This window comes from Rattus norvegicus, chromosome 16 (assembly GCF_021556685.1).
Source record: "Rattus norvegicus strain SHRSP/BbbUtx chromosome 16, alternate assembly SHRSP_T2T, whole genome shotgun sequence".
NCBI lineage: Eukaryota > Metazoa > Chordata > Mammalia > Rodentia > Muridae > Rattus > Rattus norvegicus.
The window spans coordinates 73161421-73179043 of record NC_141549.1 but is presented as its reverse complement, the minus strand read 5'-3'; the positions used below and the strand labels follow the sequence as shown (position 1 = coordinate 73179043).

General features: G+C 43.9%; 1 protein-coding gene and 1 pseudogene across 1 annotated transcript; one reads left to right on the top strand and one right to left on the bottom strand.

The window, feature by feature from the left end:
* The window catches only part of Erich1 (glutamate-rich 1), a gene marked incomplete at its 5' end in the record, with an annotated part of 52793804 nt that overhangs the window by 10485320 nt on the left and 42290861 nt on the right, over positions 1–17623 (bottom strand).
* Rpl21l3 (ribosomal protein L21 like 3) lies at positions 3506–7105 on the top strand (annotated as a pseudogene). Its single transcript, XR_015640042.1, has one exon. The product of XR_015640042.1 is annotated as a ribosomal protein L21 like 3 (transcript).

Genomic DNA, 17623 nt, shown 5'->3' with positions numbered 1-17623 from the left:
GCAGATATTTCGTGATGACTTACGTAAGAGGTTTTTGTTTGTTTGTTTTTTTCTTTAAAGCCCAACGTGATCCATGCCCACGGCTGAGGACTTGGAATAGAATACAGATCCAATTAAAATCCCAATAGGGTAATTTGAAAAACTTAGTTAACTTGTTATAAAATATGTATAAATCTATACTCTTCTTTATAGAACATAAAGTACTTTTTAAAAAATTTTTAAGTTCATGTAAAAATATCTAAGAATAATCAGGAAGGACTTGTGCCATCACATATTAAGCACAAAATGTATGTGGGTGTGGGAGCTGGTGAGAGGTTCAGCCATTAAAAGCTGGGCTCACAACCAAAACATTTAAGAGTGTGTGTGTGTGTGTGTGTGTGTGTGTGTGTGTGTGTGTGCACGCATGAGTGTGTGCATGTGTGTGTTTGTGTGGAGAGGGGGGAGAGAGAGGGAGAGGGGGAGAGAAAGAGAGAGACTTGAGATTGCCCACACCACTTTATATATACAAACTTTCAGACACCAGCCCTGGGGCTGTGAGAACGTGCAGAAGAAAGAGAGCGCTGACAGGAAGTCTGTGCTGACCACATGGATTCCCAGGAAGTTTTACCATCATAAACAGTCGTGCATTCATCTACTCCCACTGCTCAAAGAAACTGGAATTCTTTTCTCTGGGGAAAAAAATGGCTGGAGAAATAGCTCTCTACAGTTAAGACTGATTACTGACTGTTGCAAGGGAATCAAGTTTGATCCCCAACTCCCAAACCCAGTGACACACAACCTCCTGACACTTCAGTCCCGGGGAACACAATGCTTCTGGCCTTTATGGATAGACACACACACACACACACACACACACACACACACACACACACACACACACATCTTTTAAAAATTAAAAACCTAAATCAAATAGAGTCTGAACTGAAGACAAGGGCTCATAGACTTCCAGGAGTGAGACAGAGTAGAACGGACTCCGAATATCAAAATGAAGATGCTGGGTCCTGTCCTGTGTCCCTGGAATGCCAGCATTCAGGAAACCTTCATGCACAGCACATCAACAAAAGCTGAGCAGGAACATAGCACTTCCCCAGTCCAGAGAGAAGACCCCACATGCGGGTCTGAGAGAGACAAAATGGAAAGGCCTCAGAGGCAACCCGTTCTCCCTAGGGAAGCCCCCACACACAAACATCCTCCACTCAAGCAGGGAGAGACAGTGAGAAATACTTCTCACAGAAGACATAATCAAAAACAAACATGAGGAAAAGTGTTTGGAAGAAAAACAGACAAGGCGATCTTATTCTCAGAGAGAGAAGATAGCTTCTCGCCGTAAATCAGAAACAAAGCGGTGCCTTAGATGCCTGCGTGACAGCAAGACGCTGCCGGTGGAAACCAAATTGGAAAGCCAAACACCATGGCTCAAGGAGATTCCAACTATAAGTTCAGGGGATCGTATATCATTTAGAAGTTGGTGGCCATATAAAATGAAAGAAGAGATTATTTTAAGTCTAGTGTAATCCGAAAGGCTAATGACCAGAATTTCATTTAAAAAAAATGAAGAGAAAATGTAAGAGGGAAATCACTAATGAAAAAAATCAATTAAATCTGGGAGATAGACAGCTCACTGATACAGGACTTACCTGACATGCTTAAGTCCTCACACATCTCCAGAAGTTTATAGACACCTGGTCTACACAGCAGGGAATAAGAGACCTTCTCAATGTAGAAACAGTGTAGAAAGGTATTACTGATACCCAAAATGTCTCTCTGACCCCTATACACATGCAAATATACATGCAATACCATGCATGTACCTTTACACACACACACACACACACACACACACACATACAGAGAGAGAGAGAGAGAGAGAGAGAGAGAGAGAGACTTTTTTAAAGAAGACAAAAGATAAAAATAAATAGAAAGATGCCTTTCGTTCACGAGCCAAAAGACAAATTATTTAAGAGGTCACTACTATCCAAAGCAATCTGTAGACTCCACGCAATGTCTTGAAGAACCCCAACAATACCTTTTTTTTTTCAGAAAGGGGGAAAAAATCATCCTAATTTCTACATGGAATCTCAAAGGGTTCTGACCAGCCAGAACAATCTGGGAAAAAAAATCAGAGCTCCCACACTTGCAGGTTTTATGGCATATTGCAAAACTCAGGCAATCAAAACTGTGTAGTGCTGGCGGAATAAAAATAACCAGAAATAAGTAGAGAGAAAATAGAGAGAAATCAAGTTCTGTGTGTATATGTGTGTGCATGTGCTAGTGTGAGTGTGTGAATATATATACACATACACACATTATATATACATATATATGTGTATATATGTATATATATATATATATTAAATGATTTTTTGACAAGAGTGCCAGAACCACTCAACAGTGTTTTTAACTAGTGATGATAGGAAAAAAAAGAATACCCACATGCAGAAGGTTAAATTGGATCTTTATCTTATACAAAATACAAAAATGATCCCCAAACAGGCCAAAGACCATTGACCAGAAGAAAAAAAAAAGAAAGACAAGGGGCTGGAGAGATGGCTCAGTGGTTAAGAGCACCGGCTGCTCTTACAGAGGACCCACATTGTGGCTCATAACTCTTGTTATAGATGGGATCCAACACCCTCCTCTGTCCTCCAGAGGCACCAGGCATGCACATGGCACACAGACATGCATGCAGGCAAAATAGCCATACATGTAACAATAAAAATAGGAATGAAAAATTTAAAATAGCACCAAATCTGCTTAAAAATAATAAACGTCTTATAAGAATACAAAGGGGAAGTTCGTGGTGACGCTGAATGTGAAGTGTTTTCTTGAATGCGAGTTCAAAATCATGGGAAGGAAAGTCATTAAAAAAAAAGTTAGACATCATCAAACATACAAGCTTTTGTGCATCAAATGACAGAATTGACAGAGCCAAAAAGCCTCACATGGAAGGAAGGTAAGTATTTGCAAGTCATATACCTAATAATGGATTGATACTCAGACTCCACAAAGGGCTTCCAAACTCAGCAACAGAAAGAGTAGTGTTTAAATAGGCAGCAGGTTGAACATTTCTCTAAAGAACTTGTTTGCATGGTTCATATGCATAGGAAATAATGTTCACAGTTAATCATTTAAAAAAAATACAAATCGTGACCATGATGAACAGCTAGCTAGCTTCCACTAAAATGACAAAGAAAAAAGGGGAGGGGGAGGGGGAGAGGGGGAGGGAGAGGGAGAGAACTATGGTAGCATCCACAGGACCTGCACAGGTCTAAGCCAGATGGGGTCCCGGCACTGAAAGGGAAGTGGACACTAGCTCCATCCCTAACCCAGATGCTATCTCCAATCTCCAGTAGCTCACAAAGGAAAAATCAGTTTCTGTCAACAGAGTCTCACTTGGGACCCTGGCCAACATGAAATGAACTCAGTGGTATTTGGGGAGATTCCTTGTCTCATAATGCTTTGTCTGGGTATTACTTTTATTATTTTTCTTTTTTTTTCTTGTATATCTTTTACATATATTTCATGGTTTCTGGGATTTTGTCTTTATAAAATTTTCTGTGTGTGTGAACGTATGTGGGTTTTGTTATTTTGGGTTTTTGTTTTGTTTGTTTGTTTGTACTTTTCTAGGTTCTTTTCCTTCCCTTAGTTTGCTTTGCCCTGTTCTGGTTTGTTCATTTTGTCTTATCTTACTTTATTATTGCTTAGATGCCTGTCTGTATTCCCATGAGAGAGAGAGAGAGAGAGAGAGAGAGAGAGAGAGAGAGAGAGAGAGAGAGAGAGAGAAAGTGTGGATTTGGGTGGGTGGAAAGTTGGGGAGAAGTTCAGGGGGGTACCATAATCAGAATGTAGTATATGAAAAAATGTATTTTCAACAAAGAGAGAGGGGAGAGATGATAGGAGAAAAGGAAGGAAAAGAGAGGGAGGAAGGGAGGGAAGAAAAGAGAGGGAAGGAGGAAAGGGGAAGGAGGAAGGGAAGCAAAGAAAGGACTGGAGTTAGCTTAGCTCCTTGCTAATGAAGTGCAGCTGATGTGGAGAACGCCTAGGGTGAAGGCAAAGACTCTAAGCCTGCCTCCAGTTCACAGTAGCATCACTCACTGAACACTAGAAGTAGCACAGATATTCACTGAGGAAAGGATAGCGCGATGTATCTATTTGGTGCACAACAGTTGAGCACAGAATGAAGGAAAATATTATTATCATAATAAGTGGGTGGGGCCTTTCCACCGAGGTAGCCATCTTCCAGTAAGTCGCCAAAATGACGAACACAAAAGGAAAGAGGAGAGGTACTCGGTATATGTTCTCTAGACCTTTTAGGAAACATGGAGTCGTTCCTTTGGCCACATACATGCGAATCTATAAGAAGGGTGATATTGTAGACATCAAGGGAATGGGCACTGTTCAAAAAGGAATGCCCCATAAGTATTACCACGGCAAAACCGGAAGAGTCTACAATGTCACCCAGCATTCCGTGGGCATCATTGTAAATAAGCAAGTTAAAGGCAAGATTCTGGCCAAGAGGATCAATGTGCGGATTGAGCACATCAAGCACTTGAAGAGCAGAGACAGCTTCCTGAAGCGGGTGAAGGAGAACGATCAGAAGAAAAAGGAAGCCAAAGAGAAGGGCACCTGGGTTCAGCTGAAGCGCCAGCCTGCGCCACCCAGAGAAGCCCACTTTGTGAGGACCAACGGAAAGGAGCCTGGGCTGCTGGAGCCCAGTCCATACGGATTCATGGCCTGATGGACACAAAGGAAATAAAGGACCTGGACTGAAAAAAAAAATGGGTGGAACCACAAGAGAGGTGTGTGCATGCTCGCACTCGAGAGTAAGGGGGTGCTAAATAAAAGTTAGAATTAAAAGAGCAAATATTATCTTTCCCTATGTCTAAAGAACTACTTAGCGGAGACAGAACAGGTCACTGCCTGGGGTTGGAGGTGAGAGTTGAGGCTGAGTAGGTGTCAGGAGTAACAGAATCATCCCGGCAATTGCAGTGACAGCCCCATAACTACACACTTACTAAACTCATCCCCTGTGCCCTTAAAAACGGGGAGACTTTATGGTACATAAATTGTAACCATAGAGCTGTTGTTGTTCTCCTAAAGTAGTGGATGGATTCTCTTCTCCAGCACTTACTATGCTGCCCCAGAGCTTTGCTCCAAATGCTGAGAATGAGTAAGAAGGGCTGGTGAGGGCGAGTCAGATGGACAAAAGTAAAAGCATTCTATCCACAGAACACCCAGCAAAGAGAACTGCTGGCCTGAGAGCCGTTCTTCCCGATCCAAGAAGACGCAGAGCCCTGATGGAATCCCTCCTGCTGCGGGAGGTGAACACTGGCCCTCTGTGGTGTTCTCAGCCTCCCCCTTGGGACATCACGACACCAGCACAAGGAAAAAGCAGCCCTGGGATGAGGAGCCTCACTTCTCCTGCCAACTTATGGTCTTTAGGAAAGGGTGGAAGCATCACCAAGGGTGGGGTGCAGGGCAAGAGGTGGCTGGATGTGTGTGACTCTGTGCACAGAGGACAAACCAACCAGTTACAGCATACACATGGTTAAACTCACGGCCAAGCCTGGGGAGAGACAAAAATATAAAGTTTCGCCACAATTATATTACACATTTTTAATTATAGGGAGAAGATAAGAAGGCAATACATTCCAATGTTAGCCTCCGATGGTTGTTAATTTTTAACAGAAAATAAAGTGGTCCTCAAAAGAAATCCTGTTCTCATGGCTTGGCCCACATACAAATTAGTGGGCCAGATCTGCAGAGGGGAATAGAAAGTGCTGAAGTCCAGCTTTTACACAATGCAAGAGGCTTTTACAGAAGCCAGATTTTTAAAGGATAAAAATAATCGAGAGGCCAATGGTGGAGTGCACACCCCTGACCCCAGCACTCTGGAAGTTGGCGGGTGGGGTAAGCATTGACCCAGCCTGGACTATGCAGTGAAGAAAGAAATAAGAAGGGAAGAATGGGAAACAGAAGTGGAAGGAGAGAGAATGGGAGGGAAGGAGGAATAGAGGGAGGTAACTAGGATGGTTTAGAGCACTAATCTCAAAGTCTGTGTTGTTACTGAGAGAACCATTAGAACACAAGGAAATAAACACAACAGAGTCCAACAACTTTCACCAGTTCCTTGGTTGGAAATCTAGTTCCTCTCCCATTAGGCGCTGTGACCCTGTTCATCCTTCACTCAGTGTGTGGAGAAGCCTGGGACAACAGAATCCAGAATCTCAATTCCTATGGGAAACCTCCACTACACAGGTTCCCCAAAGACCATTCCTTTGCTCCGACTTCCTGAGTAGCCAGTTCCTATCAGATTAACCAAATATTTACAGCTGCCACTTTCCCATTATCTCTTGCAGACAAAACAAAAGGCGTAGTTATTTTGTGTCGAAAGGGTTCACTGAAATTAAGCAGTGTGCAGTATATGCAACTTACAAACTATCAGCTACATGTGCCCCCCACAGGCTCATGTGTTTGAACTCTTGATCACCAGCTGCTGTGCTGTTTTGAGAAGCTGTGGAAGCTTTGAAGCCCATCGTCTAGCTGTCTGATACATGCCACTGGGGACGGGGCTTTGAGGGCTACAGCTACTCCAGACTTCCAGTATGTGCTCTTACAAGTTCCTGTGTCTGTGGCCTGAAAAGGACTACTTCAGCCACCGTGCCCTCCCCATCATAAAACTCTGAGCCAAAATAATCCCCCCTCTTTACATTGCTGTGGCGGAGTGTTTTGTCACAGAAGCAAGAAAGTAACTACTTCAGAAGCAATTCCCACTGCTTAGAGTCATTGTAAGAATTAAGCGCCTCAGTGTCTGTTAAGCACAGCTCACAGACAGACATCTGGTAAATGGTAGGTTCTTGCCACTACTTTCCATTCCACGGCTCACCTGTTGTCTTCACTGGTGTACACACAAACACATAAGCATCACACACACACACACACACACACACACACACACACACACACACACACACACTTCACAAATCATATTCTAAGAAGCTGCACTGACACGGCCCATGGAAAAATTGAAAGGAACTCTCTTCAACAAGGTAGCACCCTCTACTGGCCTCCACTGACACTTGTACTCACATGCACATACCCACACAGAGACCTACTTGCATACACATAATAAAAAGAAATGTGAAGGAACCATCCAAATGTATGCTGGAAGACAGGAAAGGGCACTTTTACTCCCAGAAACGGAGCGGGTTCCTGCAAGCAGCAAGGGAACGGCCATCTTCCTCCCACGCCATTTGACCCCATACCTGTCTGGAGGGGGTAAAAGGCCAGAGCACTCAGATTTGGCTAGCACTGTGCTGACAGGCAGAGCCTGGTGCACTTGATTGATGATGAGGATGAGGATGCCCATTTAAAGCCCTATAAGATGATGCAGCCTGGTAACAAGCAAACCATGGTCCCGCCCATTCCCAGCTATTCTCTGTTGGAGCTTAATCAGTGATTGGGTGGGGTCAAAATTAAAGGCAACCTGTCTCCAGTGTCATAAGCAGCCTTGACTCTTGGTCTTTTTAGGAAGGAGGCTGGATGTCCTTTCCATATATCAATACTAGGGAGGGCTGCAAGGGGCCAGGGTTCTGCTGCCATAGCTTAGGAAAAACAGTCAGTTGCTACAACAAAAAGTCAAAATAAGAGTGGCTTCGACATGATCGCTTATTTCTTTCTCACAAGAATTCAAATATAAATAATCCAGAACAACCAAGCTGCCGGCTCCAGGGTCAGGAACCCAGGTTCCCAGCTGACTGGAAACCACAGTACCCAGACTGCAGGAGTCGAGTAAGACGTGACCTAAACACTCTTGCCGAGTGACATCTTGACTATAAATGTGAAAAGGAACCCAGGTTTCTGGCAGCCTGAATATGAACCTTCCACTTCGTAATCCGAGATAGATGCTGTTGCTTCAGCCTTAAATATACACACAGCCAGAAGGGGGAAGAGCCAAGGCATAGCTAGAAATGCATACGTGTGTGTGTGTGTGTGTGTGTGTGTTCAAATAAATGTTTAGATATTAAATGGTACATTTCCACCACCATAATACACTCATGATTTCTTTTTAGTCTACCTAAACACTTTTTCTCTCATTGTTCTGAAGAAGGGGAAATGTTCTAAAGGACCTTGAAAGTATTATAGAAGTCAGGCACTGTATTGTGAGGTTAGTGCAGATGCTGACCACTGGAAGGAAGATGAGGGGGAAGGAGAAGCCTGCTTCCAAGGCTGCATACAGGTCATCTCTTCTGCCCCAACAGACAGCGTTCTCCCTCTACGCAATCATGACCAAGGAGCATGCAAGGCACTAAACCATTATTAGGTCAGAAAACAAACAGCCTCCTAAAGGAAAGGACTTTCCCAAATCAATGCTGCCTTAGTTAGGCTCTTATTGCTGTGAACAGACACCATGACCAAGGCAACTCTTAAAAGGACAGCATTCAATTGGGGCTGGTTTACAGGTTCAGAAGTTCAGTGCATTATCATCACGGCAGGAACATGGCAGCATCCAGGCAGGCATGGTGCAGGAGGGGCTGAGAGTTCTACTCCTTCATCTGAAGGCTGCTAGAAAACTGGCTTCCAGGCAGCTAGGGTGAGGGTCTTAAAGCCACGCCCACAGTGACACGCCTACTCCAACAAGGCCACACCTTCCAACAGTGCCACTCCCTGTAGTGCCAAGCATCTACAAACCATCACAGATGCCCAGGCGAGATAAGAGCAAGAGTCCACAATGGGATTTCACGAAATCAAAATGCTTCTGCACATCAAACGAAGCAACAGAGCCAAGAGACAATCCACAGCATGAGGGAAAACCTTCGCCAGCTATACATTTGACTATCTAGACTATATAAGGAACTAAGCACTGAGCAGCGAAACATCGAATCGTCTCTCAGTACACAGGCAAAGGATTTAAGCAGTCTTTAAAAGAAGAAATACAGACAGTGACTATATGAAAAGGGGTTCGATAGCATTAGCATTCTGGGATAGGCAAATAAAAATTATATTAGGATCCCATCTCGCCCCAGGCAAAACAGAGATCATCAAGTAAGTAACAAACAAGGGGGCTGGAGAGACGGCTTAGTGGTTGAAAGCGTTGGCTGTTCTCCTAGAGGACCCAGATTCAATTCCCAATACCCACAGGACAGCTCAAAACCATCTGAAATTTCAGTACCATGAGGGCCATCTGGACTCTGTGCAACCAACATGCATGGGACATACAGACACAAGCAAGAAAGTAACAAACAATGACAGCAAAAAAAGCGGGGGAGGGGGGAGGAACCCCTTCCACAGCCACCACGGAAGTCAGTATAGAGGTTCCTCAAAAAATAAAATAATAAATAATAAAAGTAGACCCACTATCCTAGCTTTCCTTCTGTAGCAGTGATAAAAACTGTGACCAAAAGCAACTTGGGGTGTGGGGTGGTTTCTTTGGCTTACCTTCCACAGTCCATCACGGAGGAAAGACAGGGCAGGCGCTCATGCAGAAGCAGAGGCAGAACCACGGAGGAGCACCGCTCACTGGCTGGCTCCTGGATTCAACTACTTAAACATCCAAGGCCCACCTGCCTACAAATTGCCCAGTCACGCCCACAGGTCAATCTGATTAAGGCAATTCTTCAGTTGAGGCTCTCTCTTTCCAGGTGTATCGAGTTGACAACCAGGATTAACCAGCAGCCCTACTGTGTGATCCAACTGTACCACTGCTCCAGGGAATATAGCTGAAGCCAACGCACCACAGAGATATCTACACATCCGGGTTTTGTTGCAGCACTGATCACAAATTCCAAGTCCTTTGGTCAGCCTCGGCGTTCATTAACTTAGTAGATCTTGCCCATGTGTACATCCTTAAAAGATAAAAGGCTTTAAAAATTAAAATACGTAGAATAAGCAAAAAAAAAATACATGGCGGAGTTTGACTCAGCCATAAAGAAGTTAAATTAAGTCATTAGCAGGGAAATGGAGGGAGGTAAAGATCATCGTGCTGCTAAGTGAAATAAGCCAGAGACTCTTTGGGAAGAGGAACACAGCAGTGGATGATGGGAGAGTGGAAGGCATTGGAGGTCCTTACAAGAAAAGAACATGATGTGCAGGGTGGAAGTGACACCCTGGAACCCCGTCATTTTGGTCAAGGACTGTCTGCTAATAATACAAATGAACAGTACCTTTGACAATGTATCCAGCTCTCGGGATCTGAAAAGCATGCCTTACCCCCGATGTGTTCCTTCCCCTATTGTCAAACACGGTGTACTCTGACAGGAGTAGCATGGCCCCTACCACACCGTCATTAAAGGGTGAGAGCCATCTCCATCTTCACCACCACGAGCTGTTCGGGGGCCTTGCCACACATCTGACAAGTCAAAAATACATCTCATTCTAAACCGGTCTTTCTTATTATGCAGCCCACATACATTTCAAATCTAATATTTGCTGATACATTTAATTTTAACTCATAGGCTGATTCATAAGGCATATTCCAAGGGTAACTAGCTCACCCCGCTTTTCTCGGAACATCCTGATGCTGGCACTGAAGTTCTTGCAGTCCTCCAGACCCAGGCATACCTGGACATTGGTCAACCTGTAATGATATCTAAACTTCATCAACCTCTACTGAATTTTATGCCTAGATCAACAAGATTTTAAAAAAAAATCACTGAGAAAATCCTTATTTTTTTAAAAAAAAGATCCTCTCTGATGGAAACTATTTTAGGTTGCGGTTGTAGCTCCAGAAAGTGTAGGAGGAGGGGGTGGGGGGGATCATACAACTCAGCAAGATGTGTGTGGCACTGACTATGGCCACACAGGGTTCTGGGGCTCCCAAAGAACTTCAGTGACATGAAGAGTAGCTGTGAGTCACTGCTGTGGCTTGGAGAAGTGTCCCCAAAGGCTAGTGTGGTAAAGGCTTGGTCCCCAGATCCTTCCACTGACAGCAAGGGAAACCCTTTAAGACCTTAAGACCTAGTATGAGGCGTTAAGGTCACTGGGGCTATACCCTCAGAGGGAATTGTGGGGCCCCCCACCCCCTTTCTTCTGCTGTTCCATGGCTATTATATAAGTGGTTTTTGTCCTACCAAGCACTTCAGTCATGATGTGTACTCATGTAGCTCGACTTAGCCCTAAAGCAACAGCATCAATCAACCACGGACTGAAACTCCAGCACCCTGGGCCAAAATAAATCTTTTCTCTCTATAAGAGATTGTCTTGGCTATTTGTTATAGTGACAGGAGGCTGAGTAACATAGTCAGCTCCTTCTCTTTCTGGGCTCCCTGGAATGCCTCTCCCATGAATATTTAAAATGAAATACCAAAGGAGAAAAGAGATTTGGGCAGTGATCCTCAAACCACAGTACACTTAGGAAGAATCTGAGAAACTTGCTTAAAAGGTTACAATTCTGGGCCCTTTCCCCAGAAAGTTTGGTTTGGAAGAGTAGAAGAAGCAGTCCTGTTCCCAAGGACCCCAGATGATCTTGATGCAAGCAAGTTGGTGATCCGAGCAGGCTCGTTAAGACTCTGGACTGCAGGGAGAGTGGTAGAAAGTTGCTTTTCCTCTCCTGAAAAGCAAAACAGAATCATCAGGAACCCAGAAGGAACAGGAAGCCACATGACCATCTTAGTCAATGTTACACTGCAATGACGAGATGCCATGACCACAGCAATTCTTATATGAGAAAGCAGTAACTGGAGGCTTGCCCACAGTTACAGATATGTTTAGTCCATATCATCATGGCGGGAAGTGCCATGGCATCCAGGCAGACATGGTGAGGAAGAAGTAGCTAAGAGTTCTACAACCAGATCCACAGGCAGCAGGGAGAGAGAGAGAGAGAGAGAGAGAGAGAGAGAGAGAGAGAGAGAGAGAGAGGGAGAGGGAGCCACTGGGCCTGAGTCAGAGCCTTGAAACTACAAAGCCCACCCCCAGTGACACACTTCCTTCAACAAGGCTACACCTACTCCAAGACGCTCCTGCCTGCCAATCCTTCCCAAGTACTGCCACTCCCTGATGACCATGCACTCAAACCTAAGAGCCTAAGAGGACCCTTCTTATTCAAACCACCATATTAATAAAGCAAGGGGGAAACACTGAAACTTTCAGAATTTAAAGAGCCTCTTATAAACCTTAAGGTTGCTGGACTAGCCAAAGCAAAGCATATCTGAGCTAACCAAGGCAAGCCGTGCTCTCTCTGTGTGTGCATGCATGCTGTGCTAGGCAGCTATCATAATAATATATGTGCAAATTATGCCAAAATGAGATAGCAGCCATTAAACTGATTAGCATATAACAGAAACTGTAAGTGTTAGTGCATCTACGTGCCCTAGGGTGTGTTTAACATATATCAGTAATCCTGTTTTGACCATGTTAAATCTAGGATGGCCATAATGAAGGTGCCCAATAGGCAGTTGGATACGGGAGCCTCTATTACAGAAAATACTCAGGGGGCAGGTTAGGAATAGATATGTAGATTTAGAGAATCAACTCCATATAGACTCCTGGGCATCCATAAGATTCAAGCCATGCCAGTGGGCCAGGGTGGGTCAGGGCTTACTACTAAGTCAATCATGTGCCCTACAGCCTGTCAGCAAGCTAAGAACCCTTCACCAACCTGAAGCTGGCAGAGTTTAGGATATCAGTACATGAAAATTAGAACAAAGGCCCTGTGCAGAAGGCCTTGATCTCTCGATATGTAAACCCTAAACCAGAAACTTCTCATAACAGAAATCCAGAGGCCCCAGACAGAGACAAGTGAGATCACCCTTGTAGACAGCCCAAACATAAACAGGGAAATGTTCGCATATACAGCATCCCCACAGGAAAATGCACTGGGAGCCCAAACCATGAGATAGGAGGAAGTCAAAAAGAACTCCAACGCTTCCACTTTAAAATTACTGCGATTGGAACTTCCAGGGACTAAGCCACTACCTAAAGACTATACATGGACTGACCCTGGACTCTGACCTCATAGGTAGCAATGAATAGCCTAGTAAGAGCACCAGTGGAAGGGGAAGCCCTTGGTCCTGCTAAGACTAAACTCCCAGTGAAAGGGGTTGTTGGGGGGAGGGCGATAATGGGGGGAGGGGAACACCCATAGAGAAGAGGGGGGAGAGGGGTTAGGGGGATGTTGGCCCGGAAACCGGGAAGGGGAATAACAGTCGAAATGTAAATAAGAAACACTCAAGTTAATAAAATGGAAAAAAATTACTGCGATTGGCAATAGAAAAATCACTTAGAGGTTTGAAAGCTGTGGTATGTGCTGAAATTGGTGTTTCAGGCTTTTAGAACCAGATCATCCCGGCCATTGTATGTCAATGATATGAAGAACTGAATGGAAAAAGCTGAGAACAGAGTTTGACCAGCCAGCAGCTTGACACTCTCCCTGTGGGTAATTTCTCCTGTCTTCTGAACTCCCGTAAAATGTAACTGGCACATCTCTAATGACCTTATGGCCTGTTTTATAGTTGCTTTCACGTATATAAAACATATACAGGACCTATACTGGCTAAACTCAACACTCCTTGTAGACGTGTGTGTGTGTGTGTGTGTGTGTGTGTGTGTGTGTGTGTGTGTGCGTGTGCGCGTGTGCATATCCATACATTATATATCTTTATTCATGCACCTTTTTGCATGCTTCACAAAACCTAGCACAACACTGCACATGTGGAAGGTACATGCTTAATATAAACTCATCAGTATATGGCCAGGAACCTTGTAAAATACTAACAGATCAAGCCCATGTCCTGTGAACCTCTCACCTAGACTAGGGGGGAGGGGAAGCCAGTTGGTAGTGAATAACTCCCTCTCTCTCTCTCCTAACCCGATAGACTCCCTCAGGCTGTGTGTCTATCATCTGTCATTGTATTTGTATGTCCGCAGGATTAATTGGCAACCTTAAGTTCCACAGCGCTGAGGAAAATGTGTGAATGTATATGTGTGTGTGCACATACATGTGCATATACATATACATGTGCACACACATACATGTACATGCTTGTGGAAGCCAGAGGACAACCTTGAGTTTTACTTCTAAGGCATCTTCCACCTATTATTTTGTGTTCTGGTCTTTCACTGGCCTAGGACTCACCCCTATAACCTAGACTGCCTGACCTACAAACCCCAGAGATCTCCAGCTGTCTCCGGCTCCCCTGTGCTGTGATTACAAGTATGGGCCAACAGGTCCTGTCATTTCTCATGTGAGTTCTGGAAAACAAAATCATGTCCTCATGCTTGCACAGCAAGTACTTTCCAAACTGGAATATCTCCCCAACAAAGGGACATCCCCTGGTCCAGGATTTCCTTAGAGCAGACTGAAAAACACTGGAGCCCCCTGTACAGAACATCAGCTCCTTTGTGTTTGCTTTTAAGTTATAGTAAACCTTGCCCTTACCTAACCGCCCGACTACTCCTAGTTAAACTAGCTCTTCCCTTCCTTGAGAAAAACTCTACAGTAAGGGCTGAACCCTGAGAAACATTAGTTCCTTAACAACTTGGGCCACAGTGCATAGCAAGCAGTCAAGATTTGGGACCTCCTGAGATACCCAGAGCCACCCTTGTATCCCACGCTTTCCCACACAGTGTTAACCAGAAAACCACGTGACTTTAATTGATCATGTGATATTGTCTGTATTTATCCTGGGACCTATAATACAGCCGGAAATATAATCCTTATAAGAGCCTAGCAAGCATGGCACTGGCACTGCCATCTTGCTGATAAGAAAACAAAAGAACGCCCCTAAGTTCACTGTAGAAATCCATCGTGTCAAGGTCAACATTGGAACCCAGAGCCATCTGAATCCAGTTTGTATTCTCAGCTCTTCACTGTTTCCTCTGCAGAGGCCCCACCTCCAGCAAAACAGACAGTGGCTGCCGATGAACATGGATTTCGGAACTAGAATCGCTTCCTACGAGACTAATGCAAGCACACACAGGCACTGGCTCTGGTGTATTCATTCCAATCTCATTTATGGGCTCTAAGGAAACACCATGTGTTCCCTTAGAACACATTCTTAATTTTAGGTAAGGCTTATTAGTGCTTTGGGAGTTCCACATCTAAAGACAAGGGATCAAATCCTGGTTTAACCTAGAATTCAACTCCTGGTTAGGCCCTTGGGTGTCAGAGAGTTCCAGATCTCCCAGAAGTTGCAGTGGTATTTGGGAAACCAAGGAGAGGACCAGATCTGAGTCTGGGGAAGGCCACCAGCATGTGGAGAGTTTGAAAGCAGCAGACAAAGGAAGTCCTAGATAACATAGTTCAATATCTGACTCTCAAAGAAAAACTTATCGGATAGATAGAACCTCTGGTCCTAAATGCCAGTCACAGAGAAGAAAGTACAAATCAATCCCACTCAGCCTCAGTCCTCCACTGAACTGAAAGAAAAATCAAGATGCCTATAAATTTTAAAATAAAACACACAAAAGAAAGAAAGAAAACCTCAAGCAATAAACGAACTCCTGGTACGTAAGCCCCAGCACAGAAATAGAGACAACATGGAAAAACCAAGACAGCGTGTCCCTTCCACTAATTGCTAACAACTGTGTAAGAATGGCACCCACCTAATAAAATGACTTGGAAGAACTACCAGGCCAAAATATTAAAAAAGAATTACAACCATGTTCAAATGATTCAAATAATACATGAGTATACTCCAAGAGAACAAAACACAGAATGACTGAACTGTGGTCAGTTGGAGAAATGAAAATAAAGATAGAATTGCTGAAGAAAAACTGAAATGGCGCTGAAGATGGGAAAACTCAATAATCCAAACAAGATTTTCAGTCAGAGGCCTCTCCCAACAGAAGGGATCATGTGGGGAAACAGAAAATAAGGGATAACCCAAGATATTAAACCCAACAAAATAAAATAAAATCTAAGGATACATCTAAAACTCTCCACGATAAAAATATTAAACATTAGAAACAATTCTAACCACTAAGCCATCGCTACAGAAGATTCCAGAAGGACCTTCAGCCTAATACGGGGATCCGTACACTCAGTAGGTCACAGGGAATAGTAGCTCACTAACAGCTCCAGAGGAGTTGATCACAAGCCGTTTCAGCAAATGCCACCAAAACAAAACAGACAAGAATCAATGCCCATCGTTAAATATCAAATATTGATGTTAATGAACTCGATTCCCCAGGAAAGAGACGGATACTAGCAGGTTGGATTAGAAGACCAGATCCGTCTTCTTGCTTACTTCAACACCCGAATCTCACTATCAAAGACAGATACCGTCTCAGGGTCAAAGGATAGAAAAGGGTATTCCAAGAAAATGGAACAAGGAAATATCAGGAACAGCCATTCTAGGATCTGACAAAACACACTTCTAACCAAAACTCAGAAGAGATAAAGAGAGTCACTTGGCATTATTAAGAGGAACACCTCACCAAGAGGTGTATAATCCTAAACGTACACTCACGAAACACAGATAGGCCCAATTTCATAACACTACACCACATAAAACTTCAGATTAACCCTAATACAGTGTCAGAAGTGACTTCAATATCCAATTCTGTTTAAAAATTTATGAAATTCACAGGTAAATGGATGAACTTGTAAGACATCATCCTGAGTGAGGTAACTCAGATCCAAAAAGACAAATATTGCATGTTTTCTCTTACATGTGGATTTTAAGCTTGAAATGTGTTCAGTAGTCTGAGTAACCACAGAGGTTATCTAGTAAGGGACCAAGGGAAGGAAAGGATCTCCCAAGGAAGGAGAATATAGTGTTATGGAGTAATAAAGGGGGAACCAGAATAGGAGGAAGACTGCATAAGGAGGGGGATGGGAGAGAAAGGTAAAAAAAAGGAACATGGAGACGGACCGATAACATTAAACACCACTTGAAAAACCATTTGGATCCAGATGTGGTAGCACACAACTTTAATCACAGCGCTTGGGAGGCAGAGGCAGGTAGATCTCTGTGTGTTTGAGGCCAGCCTGGTCTACATAGTGAGTTGCAAGACAACCATGACTGTATAGAGAGAACCTGCCTCAAAAAACAGCTATGCATGGAAACCACTACTATAGGAGCTTTATATACATATATACATATATGAAAGACATCTAAACGGAGTCACCAAATAATAGGGGAGAGAATACCCTGGCTAGATATCCTATGCAACCAATTAAAACTTGTAGTGTTGGTAATTGGTTGTATCTTGTTGAGTCACTGGGCAAAGAGCTGGACTGCATGGATTACCCCCTAAATATTGTAAGCTATTACCAAGACTACTGGTTGTTCTAGACAACCTGATGGAAAGACCCTATCGTTGAAGACAATACTTACATATGTCATCAAACACAGAGACGTTGAGTTGAGTTGGTGCCTCACCAGAGCCTTCACGCCTACTGACTGGCATTCATGATGCTGGCAGGTACTGTGCACATCACCAGAGGAGAAAGTTAATCGTCAATATCACCAATCTACAAACCTTGAAGCCTACGTCAGTGACCTGAGGTCAGATGGGTCATGGGCCTGCAGGAAAGCCTGATATTGTTCTACCAAAGGAACATCACAGTAAAATGATTCCTAATGACACATTGCTATACCCACAGATCAGTGCCTCTCCCAACGCACATCAGAGAAGCTTCTTCTGCAGAAACACAGGCATTAACACAGAAAGCCAAAACTGG